This window comes from Cheilinus undulatus, linkage group 21, assembly GCF_018320785.1.
Source record: "Cheilinus undulatus linkage group 21, ASM1832078v1, whole genome shotgun sequence".
Classification (NCBI taxonomy): Eukaryota; Metazoa; Chordata; class Actinopteri; order Labriformes; family Labridae; genus Cheilinus; species Cheilinus undulatus.
Window position 1 is genome coordinate 20250388 of NC_054885.1, and position 13557 is coordinate 20263944.

The following is a 13557-nucleotide window of genomic DNA, read 5'->3' on the forward strand; positions in this document are numbered from 1 at the left end:
CCCCTTGCCCACTAACTGCCAGATCGTCCCTGAGTGACAGACAAGCCAGGGACGAAGAGGAGGGGAGACAGAAAGGAGGGGGAGATATAGGCGAGGGAGGATGAAGAGTCATGGAGGGAAATGAAGGTGGATGAATCCCTGAGCTGTGTTGTGTTGCCCTTCTCTCTGAAAAGTGAGGGTTCGCCCTTTTCACCTCTACTCCTCTCCATTCCTTTACATCTCAACAGCAGATCTTCTGTTACAGCCCGAGGCCTTTAAATCCCAGGAGATGTAGTGTATTTTTCTCAAGTCTTTTTGACTTTAACCTTCACACCCTGTGTGATTTTTTTCATATTGTTTTTCTCTATATGGACGCTCCCTTTCCGTCAACTACAGGTGTACTAAAAACAGAGTCCTAGCAGATACACATTTAAAGGAAATCATGCCTGCATCCTAACTGGATTGGAGATCTTGTGTTCATATTCAAGCACAGAATAAAAACCACTCAAATGGTAATTCACCAAAGGGCTTGCGATGACAGAGACGATAAGAAAGATGAAGGGATTGAAAGAAATAAGAGGGAGAGAGAGAGAGAGAGGCCCAAAGGGAATAAGACAGCATCAGATGAAGAGTTGACCCACCCAATCATCCATTTCTAACACCATCCCCCATTCAGTCAATGCAAAGATGCCTCTTCCCATCATTAACAATAATACCACAACCACTGATTCTTCTATTTGTCACAGTGATGTTTGTTTCTTCTCCGTTTTTTCCACCCCACACACCCTTTGGAGAGCTTTACTCCCCAGAGGTCGTCCATGTGGTTGACAGCGGCACTCAAAGCAAGCAAATTCAACACACACACCGGCAAACAGAATTTTACACTTTGCGCTCAACTAAACATCTCTACCAGTCCCCTCCCTCCCTCTTACACACCCACCAGCACCACCTGCTACACTGATGGTACTTCTCCTGTACAACACCCCTCCCATTTCTCGCTGCTCCCACAAATATTGCCTCCACCCAGTGCTCCCAACACCTCCAGCACCTCATCCTCGCATTCAGCATCTCTGCAAGCCTCTCCCCAGTACCCGCTGCCCATTAACTGCCGCTACGTTACAGCATCACTCTCTACAAGCCCTCCGCCCAACCCCCATCCTCTGCTTCCACAGAGTGTAACAGGAGGACAGCGAGCCAGCTGCTTGGATATCACAACCTGCAGATTCAAAGAGATACCTGCTATACAAGTATGAAAAGAGAAAAGGGGTTGACATGCCTTGGGATGGTGCATTGCCCATGCTGCGACACGGACCGCTGCAGCTGAAAGTGATCGCGTTTCCTGTTCCCCCTCCTCTTTTTTTTCCTCTCTCCTCCTCCCTCCTCCTGTCCCTTGCTTTCTCTTCTTCTATAAGCCGCTGGGTCGCTCCTTCCTCTTGCTGGTCGCCACGCTCCTATTCGCTCCTCTCCTTCTACCGTCCTCCTTCCCTTTGTCTCGCTCTCGCTTTCTCTTTCCCTCTACTGGAACCTCCTTCGCGAGATGGCTGTGGTCCAGCAGCAGCGGCAGCTCCTGACAGCACTGCGCGTGTGTGGCTGCGAGCACGTGTATGTGTGAGAGAGAGAGGGGCGTACTCCTTTGCACTATGAGCCTTAGGAGAGTGTGCATGCCGGTGCAGGGATGTTCAGCACATAGCTAAGAGTGAGGTGCAAATTTTACCCATGATAAATTCACACCTACTCTCTCACTTGCTCACTCCATGCCTTATTTTTTTCTCTATTACACATTTTTCTCTCTCTCTCTCTCTCTCTTTTCTTAAAGACATAGGCAGCACGCTGCATTGCTACACGCCTAGGGCACAACTCATGATATGGTAATAAAGGGGAGTCCAGGGACAGGGTCCTGCGTGGGGCTCCACAACTGAGCTAGCAGGAGGGGCGGGCAGAGAAATGCTTGAAGCATCTACTGTACCAAGAACGGGGGAGGATAAGGGGGGAGGGTGTTGCTGGTGATGCAAGGAAGGGAGAGACTTGAGTGAACACTTGAAATATTCCCCTATGACAACAGTAACTAATGATGAAGCTGTGCTGGGCCTGAGGCAAGGCTGTGCAGAACTGGCATGGTAACTTGAGTGCATCAGCAGGTGAGAGTGGAGGACGCGTCAGGAGGGCGCCTGCATCACTGTGGCCTGCAGCTCCACCCGGCTGGATGTTTGTTTGTAAGCATAAATTATCGTTCTTTTGATTTCTATCACCTCTGGGCACCAGTAAACTAGCAGGGCAAAAGTGGGACAGGGTCCAGCTTTATGTCAGCTGTTCAAGAATGCCCTTGAAACACAATGGAGAGAAATCCATACAGAAATCAATCATGTACAATAGATACTGTATCTGATAAAGGACAAAAAAGGACAAAAATTGAGCTACTAGTATCAAAGGGAAGTAAAAGATGGAGTGGAATAAAGTGCTAAATAGCACAGAAGCAGACTCTCTCTTATCCACAACACCTGACAGAGTGTTGCTGTCAAACAGTGAGAGGTTACCCTTGTGTAGCAGCTAATGGCTTCTGATGAATTAAGAGAGTAAGAGAGTAAGAGAGAGCAAGAGAGAGAGAGGAGGGAGAAAGTAAAATGCCAGGAGATGGAGAGATAAAAGAGGATGGAGGGCCATGATGAGAATGATGAATAATTTATGGTTGGGCTGCACATGACTTACCCAGCACACTGGCCTGTCCGTCATGTCCAGCTGGCTCACAGTTTCAAGGAGGAGACAGCCTCGGCTTGTCAGCTGGTGCCTGTTCACCTGAGCTGACAAACCCTGCAACAGCACAAATTAACAGATAAGATAAAGGTTAAGGTGAGGTAAAGTAAGACATGGATGGTGAGTAAGATAGTTGTAAAATTTGTGATTTTTTTCGAAGTTTTGTGATGGAATTATAAGGAAAAATAATCAATCAATCAATCAAACTTTATTTATATAGCACTTTTCATACAAGACAATGTAGCACAAAGTGCTTTACCAACAGATAAATTAAAAGAAGATAAAAGAAAGTATGACTGAAACCCACTCCACACAGTATTGGCAAAATCCATCATAAATAAAAGACACTAGTAGAACGGGAAAATGTATGTACCCAGTACTCACCAAGGAAATGCCATCAAGGTTTAAAATGAGTAAACTAAACAGCATAAATAGCGAAAATAGGTTATTTTAGTCAGTTTTACAACAGTTTGATTATACTTAAATGGTATTAATCAATTCTTTATTTTCATTTGAGCCTCATCACCACTTGAATTCACTTAGTAATTCAATACTTGTGATTATTATAGGTTTTAGAGTTATAAGATAAATCTGGTGGTACTTCCATTAATTATACAGTATTCTGATACCAATCATGTCTTGCCTCCAAATGAGGTCAGTATCTAGAGACAACCTCACCAACTCTAATGTCCCCTGTATCTAAATACTTTTAATGTGTAAGTAAATACTCATTTGAGGGCCTTTAAAGGGTTAAACTGTTGGCCTCTTTTGGTTGCAGCCGTCCTCAGTGTGTGAATGTGGAGTGAATGGGTGTAAATGGGTAAGCATGACCTGCAGCGTAAAAGGCACTTGAGTGGTTGGGTGACTAAAAAAGCTCACGTCCATTTACCATCATTAAACTAGTATAAAAAGCATAACTATACTACTTAAAATACTAGGCTGCAAATCTTTAACAAGTGCAGATGCAAATATAAAGTCAACTCTACAAACTTCAACAAATTAAAAAAATCTCAACACAGTTAAAAGGCATGATATTTGGGGGCTTTTCCACTATGATTTTTTGCAGAACCGAGCCAAACCAGCTGATTTGCTTTTCCATCACCTGTTTCGCCTAGCCCATGGGGAGACGGGGAAATATGTTTCATCCCTGCCTCTGCTCCAGCTGTCTATTACTCTGTTGCAGTGGTGGTCTAATGTCAGCATTCACTGTACGACTCAAACATTTATGACGCAAGACCAAAACTCGAGATTTATATGATCATACTATGGTCCAATAGTTGCATACGGCTTGACACACTGACGAGTGAAATCAGGAAGGGCCAGGAGCAGCTCCAGGATTACAACTTTTTCTGCACCTACCAATAACAGAAGTTTCACCCTTCCCCCTTCCAATAGACAAATAAATTCTTTACTTTTGAAAAAACAAAATGCAGGAGATGTTCGAAACATTAGCCCATGACAGAGTCTGTCTTTAATTTATTAACTGGCGCTAGTAAAGTATGCTGTTCTCACTGCCCAACCCAACAATATGATTATGTTCATTTTCTGCTCTCTAGAGACCTATAAAATCAATCATCAGAAGACTGATCTTTAACTTATATGCAGGAAAATTCTCTCCTTTTGATGATGAGCACGAAATATTGTTTATTAATTGCAGAGAGAGAGAGAGAGAGGGAGAATTTGAAAAGAGCAGCGTGCAGGCTATCGGTCTACGGTTTGATTCTTCCTTTAAAACAAAGTAAAGTCAATCAGATCAGCCAGTGGAGAGAGATTGAGGAGGGCTTAAAACACTGCGTCATCAGCTCTAGACACGCCCTCAAACGGGTAGCTCGGTTGTAGTGGAAAAGCAAATCTCATGCCGCGCTGGGCTGCTGTGCCGAGTCAAACCGAGTAGAACTGAGCTGTGCCATGTAATGGAAAAGCCCCATTATACTGTTTCTAAATGTAATCTTAGAGAATTGTAAGCTAATAAAAGGAGAAAAAGTAAATAATCACACCCCCATGTTGTCATTCTGCTGTTGGTGCAGAGGGTGAAAAATGACAAATGCTACAGTAATGACACAGGAATAATGTTTAAACTTATTCAAAAGTGGCATAAAGTAGGAAAATATTTCTAATGCACAAATGGTGTTTAGCACCTGGTGCTCAGTGCCTTAATTATATCACAGCAGTTAACATTTAAGCAGCTTAAAACCCTCAGTGATGCCAAAACTCATCTTTAAACTCCCTAACATGTCTGATGAAGGATTAACTGAAAGAGTGGTGACTATTTTAAAGTCACTGGTTATTTAATTCTACGCAGCACCTCTATCTATATCCGAATGTCTATCCAGGTCACCTGATTTTTTCCCTTCGGATGATTTTGGCATCCCCCTAGGGCAAAGCAGTACCTCTTATATCTTTGCTGATCCTGTCTTGTGCGTGCATATGTAATCCTCCTGCTTCATTTTAAATGGCTAATGTTCAACTCACTGTCTAACTGTCTGTAAAAAATTGTGAACAAATTCTCTTTTGGTTTGCATGCTTTAAATCGCTTCACTGGAATCCAGCACAGAGGCAGCTGTAACTGGTACAAAAATAACTGTATAAAATGGTCTATCTTCCTCCTGAATGTCTGGTTTCCTTTTGTAGCTCATATAAAAGCTTGAGTATTAATTTCAGTCTCTTTCATAACCTGCTTAAATCTCCTCCAGGTATGTTTAAGTAAAATACACTATTCATTTCATCTTAGACCAGCACTAATGCACACCTGCAGGAATATAGGACTTATCCTCAGACACTTAAAAGAAACAATGCCTTTAATTGATACATTAATATGCAAAATGTATATTAATACCTAAACATTAGAGAGCTCATAATGTGGCTGTATTAGGAGAATAGTGCTGCTATACAAGCAGGCAGAAGTGGACAAAAGGCAGCAGGGATCAGCATTTGATTGAAACTGATCCTGAAAGAAGCATCTGAGTCAGCTCTTATTCTGTAACTTCAGCAAGGCAACAATATTCATTTCATGGACCCTATACTGTTGTGCCATATATTAAATTAAGATGCTGCTAATAAAAGAACAAATGTTATCAGTCCCTGGCTTCCATTTTCTACATCTTTCTGTCTTTTCTGGAGCAGCACAGTGGCCCAGAGTATAGTGCTATTGCCTTGCAGCAAGAAGGTTCCTGGGTCAAATCCCAGTCAGGCCTGTGATTGGTTGGTGAGCAGTCTAGTCAACCCTGAATGGGATGTGCCGTATAGGTAATGGATGGATGGATGATCCCTCCTTTCATATACAGTATGTTGACATAGAAAAAGAATCTGCACCTTAAACTGCTGCTGCCTGGCTAAACTGTATTTTATGCTGTATGCCTGGGTGCAACTATTTAAAAGACTAATAAAAGGGTGCTGCAGCAGGTTTAATTGATTCTCTCCCCAAGGACATTGTGGTGGTAATATTCACCATCATTTCTGATACTACTTACTATACCACTGTCTCATACATTGTTCAAGAAAACAATGCTGGAGATTAAATAGTGCTGATGATATTTTTTGCCTCAGGGCTTCTCTAATTTCCAGAGCAGGAAGCTGCTCATTGTAGAGGTGCAACTTACTGAGTAAGTAAACTGTGTGGAGTTAGTGAGCACGCTCTGCAACTGTTTTCTTTTTTTTTTTTTTTTTTTTTTTGGAGATTTATTTTTGGCATTTTTGCACCTTTATTTGTTAAAGGAGGACAGTGGATAGAGACGGAAACAGGGACAAGAACAGGGGAGAGACATATGGTAAAGGGCCTCAGGCCGTATTCGAACCCGCACCGTCCGCATACCTGGGGCATGCCTTAAACCGCTATGCCACCTGCACCCCTCTGCAACTGTTTTCTAATAAAAGTATATTGGTTGTTTTATTTTTGGCTTTGAGTCTGGCTGTACTGTGTAGTGAATTATCAGAGAACTCAATCTAAGAAAATTTCCCCCTCAAGATGTTGTTTTACAAATTCCAAATTCATGTATAGATAGAAATGTTTGGCTGTCCCTGAGGAGCAAAAAGGAACCCTGTTTTTCCTGCATGTCCTCCTTCCTTCTCTTCATCTCAGCAATGAGAGCTCATCGGCCCAGAAACCCTTCAGCACATTCAGTGGCACAATAGATCTGCCCTCGCTTCAGTGGAAACTAGCCATCTGAGGTTATTAGAGGGGGGCTGGGGAGGAATGTCAATGACAGAGTCACTTGGATGTGGGGGAAAAACACCCTCAACAGGCAGGAAGCATCAGTGTTTAAACTGCAGAAAGAGAAAAGATACCTGTCATAGTACATCACTTATCCATCCATCTTTTTGTTTAGTGCATGCTGAAGGATTCCACATACAAAGGCTACATACAGTGCATTCAGAAACTGTTCAAAACTCCTGCGCTTTTTATGATTTTATATGTTAAAGCCTGGTGTTACAATCATTTAAATTCATTTTTTCTCTCTTTAATCTATACTCAGTACCCTAAAATGACGGAGTGAAAACAGATTTTTAGAAATCTTTGCAGATTCATTGAAAAGAAAAAACCTGAGCTATCACATTAAAATAAGTATTCAGACCCTTCTGCAACAACACTTGAATTAAATTAAATTGATTGGACCTGATTTGGAAAGGCACACATCTCTATAGAAGACCTCCCAGCTTACAATGCATATCTTAGCAACAACCAAGCCATGAGGTCAGAGGAACTGCCTGCAAAGTTCAGACGGGATTTGTTGCAAGATACACATCTGGGGAAGGCTAAAAAAAATTCTACTGCACTGAGGGTTCCTAATAGCACCTTTAGCATCTGAATGTGCATGTAGTTGTGTTTTTCTATTTTAGTTCTGTGATATAAAACAGTTACTAGGGGTGGGAATCACTAGTGGCCCCACAATATCATAATACTTGGGTCACGATTTGATACCAGGCCTTGCAGGATCATTTGTCCACTTGATTTTAGGAGCTTCAAATGACAATGTTTTACTTTGTAGTTATAGAGGAATTTCACACTGATGTTTTGTCACATAATTGCAGCCCTCTGTGTTGATGTAAACAACTCTCCTTGCAGTAAACTAAGTGCACTTTCTGAGACTAAATTACAGCCTGAACTCATACCCAAGAGGAAAATGCAGTTTATATTTGCTAAACTTCATAAATAAAATTAAAGAAACCCCAGTTTTGCTGAATATCTATGTCAACAAGATTCAGAAAAACTGTTGAAAATCGTATTTTTTTTTTTTTTTTTTGTACTGAGTAAGATTCACCAAAGCAAAAATATTTTAAACCATTGTGGAATCAAACTGGAAGATAACAAAATTGAAGGGGGTCTGAATAATTTTCTAAATGCACTGTTCATCTCTGCAGAGAGTTGTTCCTATCTCATTGCAACCTTCAGAGTTCTAAGCAATAATCAGCTGGAAGTGCGACATGCAGGATCCTGTCAGCAGATGGAAGAGTTATAATTTGTTATTGTAGCATCCCTACAGTCTATAAAGCAGTACTACTGCTCATATTTCATACATGATAATAAATGCTGTATACATGTTATGGCTGTAGCATACAGTACTCTATTTGCAGGACTCTTTTATGCTGGAGGTTGAAAGCATGTGGAAGAATATAAAACAGACTGTGTCAAGGATGTGAGACTATGCATGTGCAATGGATAATTCTAAGCATTATAAAAGAAGACAGTGCAGTGTAAGGGCAGACAACCTCATAATAGAAATACTTTAATAGGCAGTAGCTTTAAAAGGATGTAACTCAGAGCATATTTATAAACATAAAGCTTGCAGATATTAAGAATAACTTTAGCTGCAGTGTAAACAGAAAAAAAGAGAAAGTATTTCAGTGCAGAAACTTTGACTCAGTGGAAGAAAAACATCTTTACACTGCCACAGCCAATGCATGTTATAACCTTAGAGACTCCCACTGGGTAAAACAAGAAGAAAAGAAACAAGAGGAGAATATAGAAGAACTGCAGAAGAACTCAAGTCCGTAACCATTGGAGAAATAACTAGATTAATTTATTCAAGTGTGATTTAGCATGTATTTAAGATATTGAAACGCGGTCAGATCTGGGATGAGTTCGGTGCGTACGGTCAGAGTGCAAATCCCAATGAGGTTTTTAATAAATTTCTCATTGGCATAAAAGCAGCTGCCTTCTGTAAACATATAAAAAATTCCCCACAAATGTAACTGTTAGAGCCATAAAGTAATTTAGGTATAGTTTTGCATATTTTGCTTGATTTAAATAGTAATTAATTTATTTTGATTTTATATTAGGATTGTAAGATAGTCTTACATGCAATCTTTTTCTAATATTGGTTTATTGTAGTATTTGCGTCTAATCAGGATTTCTGTGCTCAATTAGTTTGCCCTGCTACCGCAAACTTACCCTCTGCCGTAAAGCGCAGCCAAGTGTAGTAAAGTAATGTAAAGACACCTGCGAAACACATGGTCTGAGGGGAGGGACTTTCAACTAAGCAGGACAGGGAGCAACAGTATTTCTGACCGTTGCTATGTCGTCTTAGTAGTTACTGTTTGCTTATTTTGGATATAAATGCAAAGAAAGCTTTAGCTGACAACTTTATTTTTGTAACCTTTTTGATTTTTGGAAAAAGAGATGGATTGCTTAATTTTACGCCTGCTTTTTTCCTTCTTTTGGATTATACATGGAACGCATGAGTCAGAAAACTTCATGTCCTGCAAGATGTGGCAAAGGAGGTTTTGGTTTTTTGTTGCCACTACAGTAACTGTTACATTTGCAGAAGCTTATTACATTTGTGAGAAGGTAAACATCTCTTATAAAGTTTTTATTATTTCCCACAAATGTAATATTACATGAACACTAAATGTTTTTAGTCCTGATGATTTTTTTTTTTTTTTTTTTGTTCACCATGAAACTAACCTGACACGCCAGATGGATGTGTTTCACACATCCATCTGGGAAAGCTTCAATAGGAAATGTTTGAGAAAAGGCAGAGGCTTTGAAAAAAACTCGGAGTGTGATTGGATGAACGTTCTGTTTGTTACATGTCTACGGGCCAATAAGAGCAACAAAACATGTGACATAGCAGCTATCGAGCTCTGCGTGCGCAGCTTTGGGGAATAATGAGAAACATGGCAACTATAGACGTGTAAGTACTCGACTTTTGTGGTTTTTGAAAAGAAAACAACTCACTGCTCTTTTTTGTTTTTCTTTTAACGAAGAATTGTTGTCAAGTTCTGCTAAAACTTACACTTTGGCAGCATCCATGCTAAGCTCTTCTGCCATTATTGCACCAGCCTCTTGCTGCTGCTTGTTTACGTCAAGACTCTGCCGTGCCTGAAAGTACTGCCCCTCGTCGCTGATTGGTCCTGCCACTTTGTAACCAGGCCCAAACGGTTCAGATGGGAGCTTAACAAGATGGATTCACCAGTGAAAAACAAGGAAATGGGCGTATCCATCTGCTTTGCTAGGTTACCATGAAACAGGAAGTAGTCTTTTTAGGGTCTTAAAACACTGGTAGAGACATGAATCTCAGCAGAGTGGATTACAATGTGTCAGCACTGTAAGGAAAAAATAAATAATTAACAGAAACACAGTTCACCCAGCCAGTTTTATTATTTTAACATAGAATCCCTGTCCACCCAAAATTTGTTTTTAGTCTCAGAAAGTTTGTAGCCTGTACGTTTAAGACAGTAGGGAGTGCCAGAAAAGCCTTGCCCTGTGAGTTTTGTTTACATGCAATAGTATTACGTTTTTTTTGTTTGTTTTTTCGTTTTTTTTAGCTCTCTATGAATGGTAAAATAACTTTTTAAAGTCAGATGAACTCCTCGTCAGGCTTAATTCAAGTAAAACAAATAAAAATCAAAAATTAATAGCAACCCTCTCTTTTTCTCATTCAAAACTTCTGTGCTATGATTTATGGCTCTACCAGTGTTCTAAGACTCTAGGAAAAACATCTGTTTCATGGGGAACAAAAAAATTATCATGACAACTTTTTTTTACACGACTTAAATTGTAAGTAAACCCCCAGCTCAGGGCAATTTTGAAAAATGCCAAAAAATGGGCAGTTTGGTACTGAGAGGAGGAAGGGGAAAAGGACAGGGTTTTCTGGATGAGGCAGGAGTGACAGTGACGTCCCCTTGCCAGAAAGTGACACAGAGTTCGGAAGCAGTGCTGCCTCAGAGCAACCTTTTGAGCTGGAGGAGTTTCCCCCTCCAGAGTCCCCTGAAGCAGGCTGTAGTGTGGTGGTGGACCATGGTGGTCCTGAGCACTACCTGTTTGGGCCGTTGGCTCCAACACTGGCATTACTAAAACCGGAGCTCTCAGAGCTGATGGTAGGATTCTACATCACATATGCCATGCCTTTTCAAAAAAACTTTTTCAAAGCTAGTTAAAAGCCATAAAATGCAGATTTTTATCAGTTTGGTGCAAATGTCAGAAATAACACCAGCATTGATGTGTTTCATTAAGGAAAGATTAGCAATTGACTGGGGAGTCAGTCATCAGGGGGCCTCCAGACAAACACAGGTAATCATCCAATAAAAAATTATCTTAACTATTAGCAGTCTCATTTGGAGTGTAAATATTATTCCCAGAGTGTATAATATGGCATCAAAACAGAATTTGATGGTCTAAATACTCCTGAAAAGGGTCCCTCAAAAATTTCCCCTAGGTCTTCATATCAAGATAATAGCCAAGTATATCTAAATATCAAATCCACAAAGTAGTGGATGACTGTGTGGTAAAATGACCTTAAATACATTTTTAACTAGAAAAGCACTCGGAGAGCGCAGACCTCCACCATCAGCCCCATCTCCCAATGGTAAAGAATCCTATAAAAAAATTCCTGGATCCAGACAGTGATCTAGATCACTCCCAAAATCTAATCAGTTCTTCCTTATGCCATTTGTGACATTTCCTAAAAATGTCATGAAAATCCATCCATAACTTTTTGAGTTATGTTGCTAACAAACTAACAAACTTATACCCCTTTCCCACTGGCTGAAAAACCTGTTTAAACCCGCTAACAATCAGCTCCTGTCGGCAGTGGGAAAGGCTCTAGTCGGCATTCAGACCCGCGTCAACTGACCTTGCAGTGGACACAGGTTTTATCTGCTCGCCTCTGATCAGCTCCAGTGGGAACATCACACCCGGGTGAACGCAGGATGACTTTGGCGTAACGTGCCTACATTTATATTAATACAAGTAATACATTTATATTACTTGCCTGTTGTGATCTCACAGATCCTTTTTGTTGTTGTTGCACAGAAACTTTATTCTGTCTGCAGTGCATTTAAGCCTGATGTGCTGGAGGAGGCAGGAGTGTAAAGGCAGAGGTTTCGCAGCATGGCAGCGCAGTTTAACAGTACATATAAACACAAAAATGCCCATGTCATAATGAACGTATCTGCTGAGAAAAATATATTTTCCGCGAACAGATTTACCTTATTAAGCCTGTTAAAACCTCATGGATTAGCTCATAAAGCGCCGTGCATCCTGTCTGTGCGCAGCTGGAAAGAGAGATCCATTTCAAACAATATAATCTATTAACGCTTTATTTATTTATTTATTGCATTATTTGCCTCTTGGAAATGATCACATCGGTCCTCTTTTTTTTTTTGTTTATTACACAGAACCTCCAGCCTGTCAGCTGCACATTAAAGCCTGATGCGCTGCTGCTGGAGGAGACAGAATAGGCAGAGGTTTTGCAGCACGGCAGCGCAGTGTAACGGCACATATAAACACAAAAAATGCTTTTCTGGCTCACTCTTGTCATAACGAAGATATCTGCTGAAAGCTATTATTTTTCCATGAACAAGTCAGGCTTCTACAGCCTTGGACTTCTCATGGATTATCACATGAAGGACAGCACTTCCTGCGTACAAACGCAGCTGGAGAATGGGAGACTTTCCTAAAAGGTTGTTTCTATTTCCCCTTATCATATGTCTGCTCCTTGGAATGACTATATATTCTTTTTTTAGTTTTCACCCTTAAATCTCATTCTGAAAACTCTGTCTTCTCCTCCATCAGCTGTTAAGCCAGATGACAGCTGATGAAGGAGACCGAAGTTTGGCAGGCTGAAGTTTCTGTTTTAAATCCTTAAAAATATCGATGTTTTCTGATATATCCAAGAAGCAGATAGATGTTAAAAATTTAAATAGAAACATTGTTTAGAAAACGTTCTCCTTAACTTTATTTCCTGCTTTTACATGCTAATTTTAGTGGGAAAGCGGTATTACAAACCCTGCACACATAACCTCCTTGGCGGACGTAAAAATTACTTTTTGAACACCTGTAGTATGCATATTTCGAAGCCCTGGGTGTGACATGAAGGTGTTTGTTTTTTAATCCGCGCGCGATTTATTCGTATCTCGTGTGCACGGCGAGATACTGAGAAATCGCGCGCACGAGATACGAATAAAATTCGCGCCTTATCAAAAAAATAAACAGTTCCTGTCACCTCCTGGGCTACGTAGCATATGTTTCTTTATGTGCATTTAAGTCGGACATTGCCAGTAGACATGTTAAATTAAACAAACAAACAAACAAAAAACTATTGAGATGCAGAAATTTACACATACTTCAATAAAAGGTCGATATTAGAAGGTTAGAGCCAAAAATTAGCACCCAACACATCAGCAGCTAGCAGTAGCTAGCTTAGCATAAGCCATGGTTGTATCCATATTTATCTGTACATATGTCTCTGCCTCCACATTATCACAATCAGTTATGCTGGCCTCTTACTCACCCCAAACTCTGTCATTTCGGCAAAAGTTCGTTTAACTTGCAGTTGACAGCTGAAGAAAATGATGCCAGTCAACAGGTGAGCTTAACATGTTTTTCCT

General features: G+C 40.6%; 1 protein-coding gene across 7 annotated transcripts in view; it reads right to left on the bottom strand.

Moving 5' to 3' along the window:
* The window catches only part of si:ch211-278a6.1 (SRC kinase signaling inhibitor 1), a 159864-nt gene extending 146313 nt beyond the window's left edge, over window positions 1-13551 (bottom strand). For all 7 annotated transcript variants that reach the window (XM_041817241.1, XM_041817240.1, XM_041817239.1 and 4 more), the window contains exons 1-2: window positions 13461-13551; window positions 2686-2787 (exon numbers count right to left, since the gene is read on the bottom strand). The gene's annotated coding sequence lies outside the window, so the exon portion shown is untranslated. The remainder of the gene's footprint in view (window positions 1-2685; window positions 2788-13460) is intronic.
* Window positions 13552-13557: the final 6 nt, after the last annotated feature.